The sequence below is a fragment of the Fringilla coelebs genome (genome assembly GCF_963513975.1).
Source record: "Fringilla coelebs genome assembly, chromosome: 1".
Taxonomy (NCBI): Eukaryota; Metazoa; Chordata; class Aves; order Passeriformes; family Fringillidae; genus Fringilla; species Fringilla coelebs.
This window is the reverse complement of record NC_140028.1, coordinates 121413057-121431388: the sequence shown is the minus strand read 5'-3', so window position 1 is coordinate 121431388 and position 18332 is coordinate 121413057. Positions and strand designations below refer to the sequence as shown.

The 18332-nt window shown below is 42.1% G+C and overlaps 1 protein-coding gene across 4 annotated transcripts in view; it reads right to left on the bottom strand.

Moving 5' to 3' along the window:
* The window catches only part of HYCC1 (hyccin PI4KA lipid kinase complex subunit 1), a 43171-nt gene extending 32473 nt beyond the window's left edge, over nucleotides 1-10698 (bottom strand). For all 4 annotated transcript variants that reach the window (XM_084222584.1, XM_084222587.1, XM_084222586.1 and 1 more), the window contains exon 1: nucleotides 10655-10698. The gene's annotated coding sequence lies outside the window, so the exon portion shown is untranslated. The remainder of the gene's footprint in view (nucleotides 1-10654) is intronic.
* Between the last annotated feature and the right edge of the window lie 7634 nt (nucleotides 10699-18332).

Genomic DNA, 18332 nt, shown 5'->3' with positions numbered 1-18332 from the left:
GCTGTGGCATGTATCTCCTTGCCTCCTCAATCTTCAATGCTACCACAGTATTACCTTTACAGGCAGTTACTCACTTAATCTATCTGTGAAGTCAATTTGCTGCAAGCTAATTTTAAAAACCAAGTTTTGTTTTCTAAGTGAAAATTGCAAGTCATCTCATGTTAGAGTTTGTTCAGAACGTTCAGTCATATGAAAAGAAAGGTGTTGGGTAATTCAGCTGCTGAAAGACTCTCAGTGTAAAGCATGCACAGGCAGATGCTGCACAACAGCTTGAGTATGACTAAAAACATGTGGAGAACTGAGCAGGGCCTGAACCTCATCTCTGAGCATTGACTGTAAAAGACACAATTTTAACACCTTCTACCATTACAGCACATAGTTTCAAGTAGTACAAATCCAGAAGCATTCATCTGGCAAGTAGTTTAGCTGTGACCTAGCAGAAGGAAAAGGACACAGTTCACAAAGCAGGACAGGAGTCCGAAAGACTCTTCACCTACTTTTTAGCAGCAATATTAAGAACTTTTGACCAAAACGGTGCAATTTTTGACCAAAACTTCCCAATTCTGCTGGCTAAGAATGAGATTTTAGGAGACTGCCTATTTCCAACCCTGCTCCAGGTATCCGCACCTCATTCAATTTGGAAAGCAGAGATGTCTAAGCGTAAAACCATGACAACCTGCAAGACAGACACTAACTTTAGAAGACACTACACAAGCCACATGAGGAAGAAATTTTGTAGCAGCTCTTGGGAGTTCATTTCAACTCAATCATCCTTCTGCCTCCATAAAATATAAGGAGCTCCACAAACTGAGAATTGGGCTGCAAAAGTACCAGGTGCTTCAGAAGTGATTTATGACAGGATCAGGCCAGGACAGGGTTAATTTTTGCAGTAGCTAGGAAGGGCATAGTGAGGATCCAGATGTTATTGTCTCATCACCAGGGGAAGCACTCTGGGTAGCCAGTTCTGCACGGTGAGCAATCATGTCTCAATTGTTTGCCTTTTTTGTACACTTTGTTATTGATAGTATAGTTGTTACTGTTTCTTATTCAATTTCTGTTTCCAGTAAATTGTTCTTATCTCAACCTGTAATCTTTGCTTTTTGTGCCCCTAATTCTCCTCTCTATCCCTAGGCAGGAAAGGCACAGGGGGAAAGGGAGACTGAGCAAGTAGTTGCGGTTTGGAAGGTTTCAGTGGAAATATTAAATTGGGGAATACTATTCCTATGCCAGGACAGCCTTATCTGGTAAAGTACAGGCCCCTCTTTCAGGCCAAACCCGTTCCAGGGCACCCACCCTTCACAAAGAAAAGAGAACTCTCCCCGAGGTTCACAGTGACTTCTCCGGATCGGTTGTGCCACCGCACTGGGCTGCCCAGGGAAGATCTACAATACAGCATAATATCAGACATGATCAAATACAGCTGCAATGGAAAGGTTTCATTTTGACTCCAGAACCTTCATTTGAAGTGCTATGATACATCCCATCACCCTAACCCTAATGCAGCAGCATTACCATTCTTGATAGCTTTCTATCTGCAAAATATTATCTCCAGTGCACCATTCTACCATTTCCTCTAAGATCATGAAAGAAAAGCAAGAACCTTGCTATCAGGAATACACCCCAGATTTTATAGCAAAAAGAGATCTATGATAGTCTACTGACAGGTGTTTTAGTAGCTCATTTTCACAGGGAAGAAAAAACAACAATCCATACAAAGGGACATTTTCCAGAAAAGGGGGGCATCAATACTGCAAACAACCTTAGGTCTCAGTTTTAGTGTTTGATAACTGCTCCCTGTTAAATTACAGAATTAAAGTTATCAATATATGCATGCAATGCATGTATTTAGCTGTGTTAAACAGTTTCAGGAGAAACAAGCTTTATCTCTTCATGACAGTTCTCTTATTCTTCCTCATCCCTTCACATTCCCCCACCCCCACAACAGCCCATCCGCACACACTCACAAGACTAGACGCATTCACTTGAAAAACATTTCAGAGCAACTAGGAACAATTTTGTGGGTTTTTACATACTTTACAAGCTACAGAAAAACATGACTTCCCAACTAAAATTTTTAGAAGCAGGACCCACGCTTCTGTGTCATTCAGAAGATACATCCAATACATTAAATGCTCTACTGTCTCATATTAATGCTGTAGTACAGACAAAATATATGCAACTCAAAGTCTCAAGAGAATTTACTACCCTGTATGTCTTGCTCTGCATTGTAATTTTTTTTTTTAAGTCAAATCCCAAAAGCATAATACTGTCAAAGCAGAAAAGGATTATAATTCTCTTATGTTAAGAGATGTATTAATTTAGATTGAATTCATGTTAGATGAAAAAGCTTTTTAAAATAAAAAGTTCCCATTTCATGAAAGCACCTAAAGGTCAGAATATTAATCAGTCCAAGAAACAGAAAGCTAATAAAACTCAAATTATACAGGTTCTGGAAGGACTCTTTATTTGAGTACAGATTTCCAAATTAATTGGTATTATCAAGTAATCTGCCATTATTCCAAAGTCACAACAACAGAAAGTTTCTACGGAATTTATATTGTTACCACTTAAGTAGCAGAAAACAGTTTAAGGTTTAAAATAACAGAGCATACATTCATTTTCTTTTTCTCTTTCTTTTATTTGCATTCTCATTAAATCACACAATGTCTTCTGCTCAAGACAGGCCTGACTTTTAAGAGCATTATTACATATCCTACATATCTAGTATTCTAGAAGAAGTGAATGGTGCTTCTATAACCAGTCATTAATTCAGAGTACTGGCTTAGAGCACAGATTTGATGATTCAGAGCCAGGCAAATATTTCTGTAGCCTAACTACAAAGTGGTCAAAATTTATTTCTGTAATAATCTCAAATCTGTGAACTTGAGAACTTGATTTAGTGTACTGTGCTTACAACAAGCAGTGTCTGAGAAGTCACTTGAATGGCAGACACAGTTGTGACAATACATGGAAATTGGTGATTGATTGCACATGTATTTGGGGCGTAGTGGACTGGATGAACCAGAGCCAAAGGACATCAACACAGCCTAACAACCTTTGGACACAGCATGTTCTGCATATAAAAGAAGTGTTGCAATGAACCAAGAGCAAAGCAACCTCCATCACAGTGGATGAAAAAAACCCAAATATCATCTAAGTGAATGGCCACATGACATTTGAGGGTTAATAGCACAAAACAAAAAGGTCATACACCTATGATTTAACATCTATAGACATATTTAAGGAACTTCTTCAAGGGTGTGGCATCATTTGGTTCCTGTTTCATCACTCAGTTAACTTTCTATTCCCACTTTTGTCAGTTCCTCAATTTAGTGTACAAGCAGGACCTTCATCTAGGTGCTCCTTCTCCCCTTGACATCCAATGTATCCACATCCTACTCCACCTACTGAATTTATACAGGACTTTTATACTACCACACCAAGAAGCAGCTGTAAATGGTTAAGGCAGTCCCTGCCACTGTTTCACAGGACTGGAGCAGCTTTGTGAGCACAGGTGAACCGGAATTCACTTCTTTACCAAAACAGGACAAAACCAAAGCCACTTTTGAATACCACTAAAATAGCAATGAGCCAAAGATTTCCATTACTTCCTTAAGGAATGAATGAATGAATGAATGAATGAATGTGTGCACTATGTATACAAGGGAATGACACAGTTTAGAGCTCTCCTCTGATTATGTTGTTTTGGGTGGAAAATCATCATCATTATTCCCTGTGCAGCTACAGTTTGCCAGTAACAGTCTGGGAGAAAACATCACTGCACAAATTACCATTCAATCCTAGTAAAAACCCTTGGTAACCAATCCAAATGCATATGTTTTAGATATTGTTAAATTTCAGCCTAAGAACAAAGGGAATTATATTGAAAATACATATACCAAGCTAAAGTATGGCAGCAAAAGAATTAAAAGTAGCAGAGACTGCAAATTTACTCAGCCAATCCCCAGCATGATGCAGAAGTGCTGGGAGAGTAGTTCTGCTATATTTGTACACATTACTGAAAAGTCAACAAAACTTCAACCAATTCCAGCTGAGACAACAGAATCCTGTTACTCCAAGCTGTATCATTACAGACTAAGCAAAACAGATGTTTCCTTTTTTGTGTTTCACTGAGTAACAGAATTGTTACTCCGTTTGTTACTCGATTGTCTGAAGGGTCTCATCACAACATGACTGTTGCAAAAATACCCCTAATTTACAGCGCTGACACATAATGCTGCTGAGAAAACAGGGAGAAGGGTAAAGAAACTCTAAATTTTTTGCTCAGCTTTACCATTAAATATAAATCACATTCTCAAGACAGGCAGAAATTTGTAAATATTATACCAGAACTCACAAAGCTGCAAATGCACGTGTAAGCAGATGCGCAGAATTACTGTCAAAAGCCTCTCACCTGCTCCTCTGGCTGCTGCACTGGGAATTTAGTTCAAAGCAGGGAAAAAAATGCAGGAGCCTATTAGTCTTTCTACACCTGACATACGGAGTCAATACAATTAGGAACATAAGAGATGTGAGCGGTAAGACTGCAGCTTATTGAGCCTAAAAGCTGTAACTGAGTAAAAACAGTAGCATGTCTGCAGCATGGGACGTGAAGCAGGCAGGTATTTTGGCACAGCCTAAAGGAAGTCAATAACAAATATATTCTTTTAACAGAGTTTATGATAATTCGTTTAACCAGATGTGCTATTGACCACAAACCGTAGGATAATACTCAGCATTTCACTGGCAAAACAAGTCTAAATTGACTGTAAGGAACATAAAATTGTTGCTTTAGCACCAAGTACCAAGAGCTAAGGAACTCCCCAACCCTGCTCCTTCCCCCACTTTGATCACACTGTTCTCCCCTTCATCAGCCTAACACCAAACACATAATGCTACAGTCTACCTATTTCAAATCTGGAAGAAACACAATGTCTTTCAGCCAGCAAATACTGCAAAGGAGTATTTACCAGAGGGAAAAAAAAAATTGTTATATCTGAAGATCCTTTAGTCTACTTCCTCAGGTAGGGATGTGACTGTAGCACACCTGACATGATTACACAGTACACTGAAAATATTCACAGTATCCTAACTAACAGAGAAGGTAACTGGTGTAAAAAACTCGCCAAATGCAATTTTTAAAAATTTACTAGGTCAACTTATACACATATTCCAGTCATCTCCTTTAATACAACAAATAGTATTATAGGACTGAAAAGAATTAATAGAAAGCAATTGCTTTTACAAATCACTACATAGTACAACGTTGTCCATTAACTAGATGCTCATGGAGACCTTATATTATCCAGCACTAGCTCCTGTACAATACTCAGACTATTAGACAGGTTAATTGTTGAGTACTAGATATAATTCCCTACCACATATTTAAAGTGTAATAGGATTTTTTTCCTCCTTTCCTAAAAAAAGAAACCACAATAAAATACAGCAAAAGGAGTGAATCATGGTGTTTAGTATTAGCAAAATATTAAAGTTGTATGCACTGTTCGTCAGGTTGAAATTAATGCCTTGCTGAAGCATAAATATTTATCCAGTGCAAACAGCAGGAAACCTTAGGAGACAGCAAGACTTTAAGCACTGAAGAGTATTAATTAGTACCCAGTGCAGCTTCAGAGCATGCTATGCTATTTTTAAATAAAGGTTAGATTCCAAATAGAGAAAAGTAACAAAATGTAAAGGTATGAGATAAGATAGCCTAAGAAAGCTGTCTTTAATAGCTATCAAAAGAGCCCCAAGTATACATTTTTTTGTCACAAAGCTTAGAATGAGAGCTCTTGTGCCAATCAGGATGAAATACAAATACTTTCCAACTTTTGCATCAGCAATAAGCATGTTTTACTCATATTACTTTCACCTACATTATTTTACTATTCTTCAGTTGCTACATAGAATTTCATATCATCAGAGGTTAGAGATGGAAAAACAAAAACATACATCTGTTTTGAAGAGATAACCCATTTCTAAGTCTTAATCTCAACACTCAGATGATTCTTCAACATTGCTGGTCATTTATAAATTAAGAAACGTTTCATGCATTCCCTCACTTTCCATGGCGTTCTCCATATACAAGAGTGATGATAATTAAACATCTGTCCAAATTCCATGTCCTTTATTGCTTCCAGTCCTAATAAATAATGCCTCTAATAACCACAGTCTATTGAACCCATCTGTTTTACATTTGTACACCATTTAGAAGTTAAACTGAAGTCTTATAAACAGAACCCTTAATTCATCACACGAACACCTACACCAACATCCTCCCCTTTCTGGCACTACAAGACAAAATAGGGTCACATTCAGACAATTTCAGGACTCACTTGGCTCTAAGTTATACGGCTTTCACTCACTGTCTTTCCAGTTGTTAGCAAAGCATGTAAGTTCATGTGGGGATGTGACCAAAGAAATTGCCATAAATAACAGCTGCCCTCACAGACTCGGCCAAGATGCTATTTTTATTCTGCTCCTCTTGAATGTGGTCCTGATTAGGGCAAAGGCTTCAAAACAGTTTCAACACAAGAACACGAAAATACTTATATCCAGCACTAATGTAGAAATGCTACAAGCTGAAAATTATTACAGTTGTTAGATCTTTCAGATGTTGGTTTCGGTGTTTTGGTGAGTATTTGAGTTTTCATGCTAGAAAAGTTCTAACACAAATTCTGATAGAAATCTGATTTACAGAAAGAACAAATGCAGAAGCATTTCACCTGTCAGTCTTGTGCAAATCTTTTTAGATGTTTTCAAATAACTTTAAGTAATTCAAGTGTCAGTCGTTTATAGAGAAAATCTCAAGTTCATGCAGAAGCACATAATCTAAAAAGTGTGGGCATACACTTACACATTATAGAGCAGAGAGGAAAGAGTCTGGCCATTGCAGGAATAAACATTTTAATGGCATGCAGAGCTGGAGCAGCAGCTTTAAACACAGCCTAGCAGCAATATGTAGTTGCTACACATTAAAAACATTTTCATACTTTAGTACTCCTTGTCTTCAACAACGCTGACACAGATTTCTATCCTTATCCTGACACCTTGTTGCTGCCTTCCGAGATTATCTCACAAAGCATTTCAAATAAACTAATCCAATTTAACTTTCTAAATAACTGATGCTAATAAAAAATGCTTTAATTCCAACACATGCTCCACTTCCAAATGTGCATTTCATACATCACCATTTCAATTCTAGCAACTGAGAACTGCAAATGCCACAGGGGCTGTTTTTCCTGGAACAGAAAGAAAACACAGATCTAAAGAAAAGATCTCAGGCCTAAAATTCTAATTTAAGACATGTTTTTTACATATATATACTAGCACAATTAAACAGAATAGCGTTAACAAAACAAAAGCTGTAATTCTCCTAAGCAGGGAAACTACAAGATTCCAGTAAATATCAACAACCTCTCTCAACCACATCCTACCAAGTACAAACCAACACACTAAAGACACTGCATATAAACTGCAGGTTTTAAGCATGCTGTATTTCCATAATCCCATGGAAGTCTCAGAGATTAGACAGGGTCACTCCAGCCAAACTATTTAACCTCAGAATATAATTACAGATGGGCAGTCTTCAGTTTTTCTGAAGTGCACAAGATTTGGACTTTAGTCCTCTTCAAAGAAAACAGAGTATGCAAGCAGGGAAGGTCAGACTGTCACGCTTCTCATTTCCTACACAGCAAGATCACATCTCCTGCTTAAATTTCATGCACCTTGCTCTTGGAAGACTGACTGCTTGGTAACACTGGACGTAACGCACGCGAGCGCAGTGATTCACAGGTGTAACTTCCACTTCTGCTAACAAAACTGCCCACACAGCCCTAGGGGAGACCTAAGGATAGATCAGCTTTCTACCCAGTCTTCCATTTGTGAGAGAAGAAGCGTGCTAGGTTATGCAGAGAGCACATCTGTCAAAGGGAAGGGCTGGGAATGAAACCTGACCTGGCAATTCACCTAACAGATTTAAGTCTAAGCTGTTCCCCCGTGGAGGCTTTGTATGTTAGCTCAGTGCAGAGGTGATCTTTGTTAAGAGCCCAAGAGCTACTACATTTTAGTATTCTCATCAACATAAACATTTATGCCTCATGAAAGTTTCATCCTAAAGCCTCTAATACGCCACAAGCTCTTAGTCCCAAAGGGAAACCTGGGAACTGTGACTTTCTCTAAGAAATCATTTTGCAAACTATGCATTCTCCATAAAACCTGAAAAAAACCACAGTGTCACATCAGACCATTTATTTCTAATTAAAATAACCAGACATTAGCCCACACTTTAATAATTTAAACCTCCAGAATGAACAAGGTGATTTTCACACTGCATGCACTGAAGTCAGTGACAGGTTAAGAACACAACCTAATAGGTACCTTAAGGTACGCTTTAATGAAAATCAATTTCCTGACCTGAACATGAGGAAGGTTCAAGATATTGGGGTTTTAGAGGAAGGTGTACTATGAATAAGACTTTAACTCAGTGACTTACTATTAGTTTTGACCCAGCCACATGCATCAGCATATGGGCTTGCCTCCCAGCTCAGAGCCAGCCCCACTGTGCTAAGTAAAACGCAGATGACACACACCACTTGTAGTGCCCAGCCTTACAATATCTCACACACATGGTTGTGATACAAGTCCTCACAAAATTAGAATCCAAGTGACTTAACTACCCAGCTATTCCTTGGAACACGTCTCCCATGGACTCTCTCAAGTGAAAGCAAACCCGCCCATTCAGGAGGCTACAGCAGAATTTCAACGTGATCCTGCCCCTGACAGCCTTTTTCCTTGGAAGAAGCTTTCTGACTAAACAAAACATGTCCCTTTAAAACAGCTCACTGCTTCAAGGAAGTGAATTGTTACAGTTAATAAATCATCCCAAGTAGTACTGAACTTCCTCAAAATTATCACCCCTCTTATAAAAGGCCTATTAGAAGTGCCTTGCCTCACAAAGAAATTATCACAGAAGATAAGCAGACGGGTTTTGTATTTCAAAATTAGTGGGTTTATATTTCTTTCCTACTCTGGAGGAAAAAATACGTCCAAAAACACTGCCAGAAGGACCTAAAACTCAACTTCAAAGTACACTACTTTTACCAAAACTATTTCACTGATGAAACTACAATAGATTGCAAATTAATTTGACCACATTATACAACATTACTTAATTTCTGTAACATAAAAGAACTTGTTGAAAGGTGGAGAAAACAAAAGCAAGATGCCATTAGAGGCATGAAACTATATCATCTCTAAGGTCCCTTCTAATCCCAACCTTTCAATGGAAAGCACAAACTTCTGAAAAACCACTGCAGCATGCAAATCCATAATTGAAGGGAAAAACTGCAGAAAGGCCTTTCAGATACCACAAAATGCAGTCATCAATGTCACTCTATGCTTTGCTCCATAACACTGCTTCTTGCCTCTTTGCAGTGCCATTTGCTCAGCTTGCCTTAAAAAAAATTCACTAAATCTGAATTTGCAGCTAAGCACCCTAACAACAACCAGGTAGTAGAAATTTTAATATTTGGCTCTTCTACAGTCATCTCCTCACACTGGCAGTGTATGTTAAAACTCCTGAAAGCTCCATACTAGCAGGACTTCACAATCTTAAAGCGCACAAATCTTCTCCCTGTGAAGCTAAGGCTGGGGAGCTTTTTCGGCAGAGAGCTAGAATTCAATTGGACGGGAAACGAACGTGATGGCTGTCGGGATTACAGGGGACAAGACAAATCCACGCCACTATCTCTGCTTTCATCCTTGCCTTTGACACTCAAAGCACACGGAAGGCCACTTCAATTGAAGGCGCTCCGAGTGAAAGCACGGAGACACAAGCCCTGCAGCCGGCGGCGCTGCCCGCTCGGCTTCCCCAACTCCGCGGTTCTAACTGTTGCTGCCACCTCCCGCATCCCCGCGGCGGGCACACAACCCGCGGCGGCGGCAGCGACACCGCCGAACACACCCCCAGGACGGGTCCGCACCCAGGCGTTCCTCAGCACGCCGCCCAACTCTGCCCCAAACCTCCCCACGAGGGTCCGCAGCGGCACCGGGAGCCCGCTGCCAGGCACCGCGCTGCCTGCCCTGCTCCGGGGACGCCGCGGGAGCAGCTCCTTTGTCTCCCCCGCAGCCCCGGCCGCCTTCTCCCGGCGGCGCAAGGCGCCGCTGCCCCGCCGGCCCCCAGACGCCCCGGCGATGCCCGCTGTGCCCTGCCGCGGCCGGACCGGGTGCGGGCTGTGCGCGGCGAGCGGGCGGCCAGACGCGGCCGGGACACCGGCGGGGCCCCGGGAGGACCCGCGGGACCGGGGGAAGCCGCAGCCTGTGCCCGGAGCGCCGCCCCACAGCCCCGCACCGGGGGCAGGGTGCCGCCCTGCCCCTCCATCGCCCCCGGACACCGGCCCTGCCCCCGGCAACTCCGCCGCCCCCTCCCGGCCTCCCTCCCCGCGCCCTTCAGCCCCCGCCGCCCCGGCGAGTCACGGCCACCCCAGCCGCGCGCCGCCGGCTGCCCCAGGGTGGGGCGCGGGACCCGCAGCCTGGGGGGGCTCCGTTCAGTCGGCCGCGAGTTGCCCGACGGCCGCGGCCGCCCCGTCGGCATGCGCCAGCCCCGCGCGGAAAAAAAGTTGTCCCTGCGGGAGCGGCCACGAATCGAACTCACCCTCCCGCCCGGCGGCTCCGCCGCGGCCGCGACTCAAACTCAGCCTCCCGCCGGGAGCGGCAGCGGCGGGCGGACACCGCCCGGCCCCGCCGCTGCCTGGCGGCGGCCGCAGCCAACCGGAGCGCGCAGCGCGGTCACGCCAGCCAATGGCGTGGCAGAGCGGGCCGTGCGCGCGCCCCGCCCCGGTGGGCGGGGCCGGCCCGCTCCGTGGCCGGGCGGGAGCGGTGGGCGCGCTGTGAGGGCGCCCCGGGGGCGGGCACGGAGGGAGGACAAGTGATGGGCTCCGTGCCCCGGCTGGGCCGGGAGCGTGGCCCTGGGGGGAGCTCAGGCGGGGTCCGGAGTGCCGGGCAGGGTCGTGCTCCGCGGGGAGATGCGCCGTTAGGGACAGCACCCGCTCCCGAAACTGCCCTGCGAGCGCGGGTGGCAGCGGGCACTCGGGACAAGACGGGCGGCAGCGCTTGGGGTGCGAGAGAGAGCTGCGCCAGAGCTGCGAGTGTCCTACCGCTGCCCCAAGTCACACGTTCCCCCCGGCCTGTCACTTGGAAATGAAAACAGAGCTGGAGGCAGGAGCAGGGGGAGGCAGTCAGGTCTGGCAGTGCCCCAGGTACGGCTGACAGCTCCGCAGGAGATGCTTACAGGCACCCTGAGGGGAATGACGCGGAACTGAGTGCCTCTTAATTTTCATCAGGCGTGTCTTAATCATTATTTAGATACTGGATTCTTACCAGCCTTCCCCAAGTAAAGCAATTGAGGGCAATTCTCATTACACAGCACTCCAAGGCCTTTCCAAATACAAGTACTATTTTTTTCCCCTTTTTTTTTTTCTACTGACATCCTTGGACTGCTCTGAAGAACAATCTTGAAATAAAACCGCATGTCCCACAAATAGCTAGTTTTTATTTTTACATTTTTTTCTTACCACCAGAGTTTCTTTTTAAGTGTGCTTTCAGAATGTAAGTTTTATTCCTCAGAAGCACACACTTCTGGTAAATCTCTGGATTAATAAAGATTAAGTTAATCAGTATATCTAATTGCTGTGTGGTGAAATCAAGGCAAGGAGGCTGTGATTTGGTCTGTGTCAAATATCATATAATGACAGAGCCTGAATTAACACCACCAACACTGTCACAAAGTGCTGTCCCATATTACTCATTTAAAAGCCATGGTCTTCTATGCCTTGCACATGTTAATTTCCTTGTTAATTTCCTCAGTTATTCTGCAGAGGTAGATAATATGTTCACACACAAGTTTATTGACTTCTCTGGAGCCTTGAACCTTAGAAAATACCAAGTTCAATGCACTTCTTCTTTCTTGGCCATCCTGCATAGGGACATCAGTATCATTCTGTCTGAGCTCTTTCTAGACTTGTGCTATTGTACCATTCATTTCCATAAGTATATACTATACTAATTTGTTGACAATAAAATATGTGTTATTTTCAAGGACCTTTTATAGTATAAAGTTAATACATAAAAATTCCTTTTAGAATATAAATGTCTTACTAAGGCATTTGTCTTTAGAATACTCCCACTGTGTTATGGTCTAAATTCATTCTGTCATCAGTTTCTATGACACTGGATAAAATAGGTCTGTTTTCCTGACAAGACAGATATTATTTCCAACAAAGGTTTATAAAAGCTTTATTATTTCGCTGAGACGAAGAGAGACAGTTAAATGCCATAATCTTAGGAACAACCAAATGAAACTTCTAAAGGGAGATAATAAACCTCTACCTTTGAAAGAATATACATTTGTATCACAGCCAGAATACTGAACAGTTTGGGAGTTTTGGTTTTTTAAAGCTCTTTACCTGACTGACTTTGCACTCCCATCACTCTTTCTGCCAACAGCACTGCAGGCATACACAGCCTCCATCACAGTGTCTTTCCCACCTGCTGCCTGCAGCTACTCCTGAGACCCTCCTGGGTTTTGTGACCCAGTAGCTACAAAAAAGGCCAAGTCAATTCAGTCTGAAGAGAACCAAGTAGAAAACCCCAAGTATTTTCAAACACAATTCTGTCCTCTGAGTTGGTTTACTGCTGGTCCTGCAGTTCTGAGAGCAGCAGTTCTGAGAGGACCAAAGAACAAGCAGTGGAAGCAGAGATACAGCAGTGCAGGAGGAGTTTATTAGCCTGCATGCTCAGACCCAGTGTCTCCCAGGAGGGAGACTGCCTACTGATGTGGCTTGTGACATACCAAGTGACCCTGATAATTGCAAACAGAGGAACTGAGATCATGCTATCATTAGTTATTAATTTTACTGTTACTAATATTAAAACCTCTAATGATTATCAAAAGTAGTGAATCATCTGCAAACAAAAGCTAGGCAAATTATTCTCATGCAGCAGATAACTGTCCTTCAATGTCAGGTCACATTAGCAAAAAAAAATCGTTCAGCTTATATTACTTCCACAGATTTTATTTTTTTAACTCCTAAATTATTTTAGTGTTTCAGGCATTCTTAGCACATTAGCCTTAAATACTCTAGATGCACAAAAAAGTGTGCAATAAATTTTGGTTTTAATGTGTTTAGATTTTTGTGCAGAGATGTACACATCACTTATGGCAGTTTAGTCTGATGTTTAGGGCAGAGGTTTTTGCCGTTAGCAATCCATTTCAAACTGCCCTCTCAGAGGAAGGCCACGTAGAATCAGAAGTTTTGTTCCACTTTCACAGAAGTCAGTACTGCTCAGTGTTCTTTCACAAACAGTATTTCCAGGAAGAAGAGATCTTCAGATTTCATAAAGCATTCTCATTTCTCAGAAATATAATTTGGACCTAGAGCTTCTGCCTGCTTCATCATTTTCAATCTCTGCCTATTCATTACAAGTTCTTATATTTAGATATATAATGGAGTTGTAAGCTTCTTTAAAAATAGAAATCCTTGATAAATAAATACTTAACAACCTTAATCTCTGTCATATGACCATGTTCTTAAAGCTCAATTCAACACTGAGACCATTTTTAAAAGATAATGCATCTGGACCATGGGAATAAAATAGCAGTGATTTCCAGTCATCTGATCTCAGACCAGATCTGTAGCCTGTGAGACACCAAGAAGGGCATGTTTAGGGAGAGAGACAGAATTCCAAAAGGGACAATTGTTTGGCCCTCTGTCCCAGTGCCAGCTTAGAGCCGGCTGGCTGTGACCACAGTAACAGCACGTGCTGCTCCAAGGATGGGAGCATCACTGTGGAGCAGCCCTTCTGTTTTGATTAGGATGGAGCAACACTTGCTGCAGAATTAAGAGCAGTCAGTGCTCTTGATTAGAAATTCAGCTCAGATTTTCAAAGATGCCCAGAACTCACCCTACGCTCCTGCAGAGCCTTTGATTAACTCCCCTAATTGGGTCTACAAGGAAGCATCGAGTCATTCTTCAAATCAGCAGAGGTCCAAGAGCTTTGTATCAAATGCAGAAGGCTCTGGAGACTCGTGGTCTGGCATTCTTCATGAAAACAGTTTCAGTAACCAAAGCATGTAAAAAGTCAGGGAGAAAAAAAGTAAGAAAATCATGCTGCACTAGGAAGTAAAAACAGATACTCCAAAATTTCTTTTCTAATAGAAATAAGATGACAGAACTTTTTGTAAAAAATCCCCACAAATTCTGCAATTTTTATTTTAGGGCCTCTGAAACCACTGGCTATGATATTTTGACAGTGTCAGATGTTCAGTTTTGACTTATAGTTTTGTTCTTATGTTCTTTTTTCAACCATAAATAAAATATTTCTATAGCTTTCTCTTGAAAGCATAAAAGAAATCAATATCTTCCTACAAAATGTTACATTTTATAAAATCCATGTTTTGACAGAAAATTGCTCTAGCAGAAAGCTCTTTACCAGATCTTTCCAGAAAGTGAAAAATCACTAGCTAACATCTGTTTGACTCTGAAACACTGAATATCTCACAGTTGCAGATTTCTCATATTATCACAAAGCATTTTAAAGGAAACTGTTTGAGAAGGAAGGATTCTATAACCATTTTGTTGGTCAATTTTTTTTTAATAAAGTCCTGTTAATAGAACTTCAAATTAAAAATAAAAATCATATATTGGGATAGAACTATAAAGAAGTATCCTTAACTTATAATTTGTGGTAAGTTTTATGTATTCTAAATAAAGGTAGCTTTTATCTGACACTTCTTACTAGCTGGAGTTCAGACAACTTGGAGTTCTCCTTACTTTGCTTTTCATGACAAAGCTTACACACAGGCACAATGCTACTATGACTTGACCTGCTAATATTGCAAAGTATTTATCACAAAACCACTACAGCAGAATCAAAACTAAAAGAGTTAATTTATTATACTATGCAAAGGCTTTCCATAGTTCAGATTCATGTAACTCAAATTTAAAACTGCATCTGACTTGCTGTTGAAGGCCAGTTATCTAAACAGTATGTTCCATATCAATATCTTGCACTAAGAGATGATGCTTATAATACCTGAAAATACAAGATAATAGATTCTGATTTTTATTAAACTTTGAGGAGAAAATACTATAAGGGTTTGATAACCGAAAAAGCTTTTTCTTACTGTACCACTAACATAAGGCAATATTTAAAAACATAGCAACCGAATCATCATAAACATAAATAATATATAAACTAGCCTCACTACACAGGAGCTAGGATATCCATTACCTTTTCTTCCTCACACTTAAAAAGCAGAGGTTAAAAGCGTGTATGTAGGCTTGTAAGCACAGCAGTTCACAAGACTAATTGAGTGGAAAGGCACAAGCATTGCATCAAAACCTGTGTAGTCCAAAATCTTATAAAGGAGCCCTCAAGTAAAGGAGGGGAAGAGAGGAACAGCATGGAGATTGCTGTTATGAGAAGTACAGTCAAACATAGAGCACCATGACAGAACTGACAGCAGGAGAGGCTGTCTTTGGGAGGGGGAAGCTCGAAGGGAGAGATAAGGATCCACTACAGCAGAGCATCTCCTGTGAGTCCTGTGGCACACTGCCCACGCACTCAGCACTACAGTCCTTCCTGCTCAGCAAAGGACTGAAAGAAAAGCTGCTACCCTTCTACGCAACACCTCTGCCTTGGTATTAGCAGCTCAATTAAAGTATCACAGTTATCCTAATTACCACGGCTGAGCTGGGTTTCCTCTCCCTAACCACAACTGTTTGTAGTGCCTGAACTGGGGTCTGCTCCTCTCTGTACACACAAGGAGGAACAGGGTTGGTGAGGATGCTGTGAGAGATATGAGGGAAAATATTGCAAAGCAACTCAGGGATTTTTGAGTTTTCATGGTTCTTCAGATGCTTGCTAATTGTTACTCCTACAGAAAATTCCTCTCCCGCCCCTGTGTGCCTGGGCACGTTGGCAATATTCTGAATGTGTGTATTTATTATCTTGCTGCTGGACTACAGAAAATTAACAGCTCGGTTTACAAGGGCCGTCAGACACCCTGGCCAGTCCAGGAGCTGCATATTCTTTTGGTGAGAAACCTGCAGTCATGGGATGTTTCGCAGGGAGCGCGCCCGGCCGTGTGCCCCGGGCGGCCGGGCCGGGGCGATGCCGGCTGCGTGCGAGGCCGCCCGGCTGCGCTCACCACTTCCTCCCTCGGCGGCCGTGAGCTCATGGAGGGGCTGTGGCTGTGTCAGAGCTACCAGCTGACATTTCGCTGCTTGCTCTTGGGTCACGCTTGTCAGCTCTGCCTTTGAATCCCAAGAGCTGGAAACACGTGCGCACGTTTTTATGTAGGAAGTTCTCCCGTCTGATGTAAGCCTATTAGCCCCAAAGTTAGGGTGCTAGAGCCGAGCCTGCAAAGTTCATGGGTCCTCTGCTAATCCAGAGAAGCAGCCTGGACACCCTGACACCCAGCCAGTGTTAGGAAGTCCTCAGGCCATGTACTGTGGTTGGCTCCACACAGAACTGTGAAAGCAGCCCCGAAAAGCAGCATCAGTGTATCTGCAAAGAAGCAGCTTTTTGGTCTGACCCGTGGTCACTGCCATGGCCACATCCTACTGTCAGCTGTAGCTCTTCCAGTGTACAAGAACCAGCACTGGCTTAGAGACTCGCATTTCAAGCGATTCCCCCAGGAAAAGTTAAGGCTTCAATTACAGTACAAAGTTTCATAATCCTGAGAGAGATTAATGTTTGTTTTAAAGCAGAGAGGATGACAAATTGCAAGCTAAGCTGCAAGGGAGACAGAAGGTTGGAATTAGGAAATCATAGAATCATAGAACGGTTTGGGTTGGAAGGGACCTTTAAAGGTCATCTTGTCCAACACCCCTTCAGCCAGCAGGGACATCTGCAACTAGATCAGGCTGCTCAGAGTCCCATCCAACCTGATCCTGAATGTTTCCAGGGATGGGATGTCCACCACCTCTCTGGGCAATCAGTTCCAGTGCTTAACCGCCCTCATTATAAGAAATTTCTTCCTTATATCTAGTCTCAATCTCTCTCTTTTACTATAAACCATTATGCTTTGCCCTATTGCTACAGGCCTTAGTAAAAAGTTTGTCTCCATATTTCCTATACTCAGTATAATTGTACTGATAGCACTGCAGCTGCTGATCCCTGGACAAAAATGTGGAATTACCATCAGCTCAGGTTTTTAAGAAGAGTTTGGGCATATTTGACCCTGCTCTGAGAGAGATACAGAGAATTGACTGATGTCTCTTTATGATCACCTTTCAGAGCTTCTGGGCTTTTATCTGTGATGCTTATTCTCTCTTCTCAAAGCAGTGAGTTAGAGACTGCATATTTTAAGATGTATGTGAAATTAAATTACAGTGCTATGACATTCTTTTAGAAGAAGTATGGGAACACTGCTAATGGGAACATAAGTATTCTTAAATAGGACAATATATCTAAAAAATATCTCAAATATTTGAAGCAAAATCCAAAGTGAACACGGGCTAGGTCATTATTTTTGTTGCCTTTCTGACAGATTACAGCTAAGTTTGTCTCCTGCTTTTATAGTTAATAGCTATATCTTCACAGTTCTTAAAATGTTACTGTAGGGGTTTTTTTACAGTTTGCTTTCACTGTTAACTTTGATAATATAACATCCTACATTTCCTGAGGATAAAAGACATACTTTTTGTTCCCATGTTCTTTGACAGTGCCCAGATGAGGTGATAACTTATAAACAAGTGCATTCTTTGCAACCCTTTCATTACCCCATTTATTTTAATAGAACCTTATGAAGATTTTCTGCTATTTTTGCTTACTCAGAACAGCCAGACAGATGTCTATTCTTGTCCTCTCAAAAGCATCAGTTGCTTTGTTTTTATTAAATACATTGTTCTCCTGCCAGCAGAGAGCCTTTCCACTTGGTCAAGGACAAAATTCCAGCCAACATTTTTTTTAAGAATGTGAACAATGACAAAAATCTTGCCAATAAGAATTGCTTTCCTCTTAGTGTTGAGAGGTCACAAATTTGTTTTAGTTATCTGGCCATTTCCCCTAGAATTTATGTTAGTCACAGAGACTTGCTTCAGTCTCAAACACTGGAGTAAGGAGGAGAAGCAGACTCTTAAGTTAATCAAGCCATTAGTGCTCTGCTTTCTTGCTTTCTGCTTCCCCAAAGCCTGCCGTTTAAAAAACTAAAACCTTATTATTCATAGGGCTATTATCTAGACAAAAGAGAGCCTTCAAATTATGTACTTATTATTTTATATAGCTGCACCCTGTTGATTTTTAGAAAGTCACATTTCAGCTCAGCA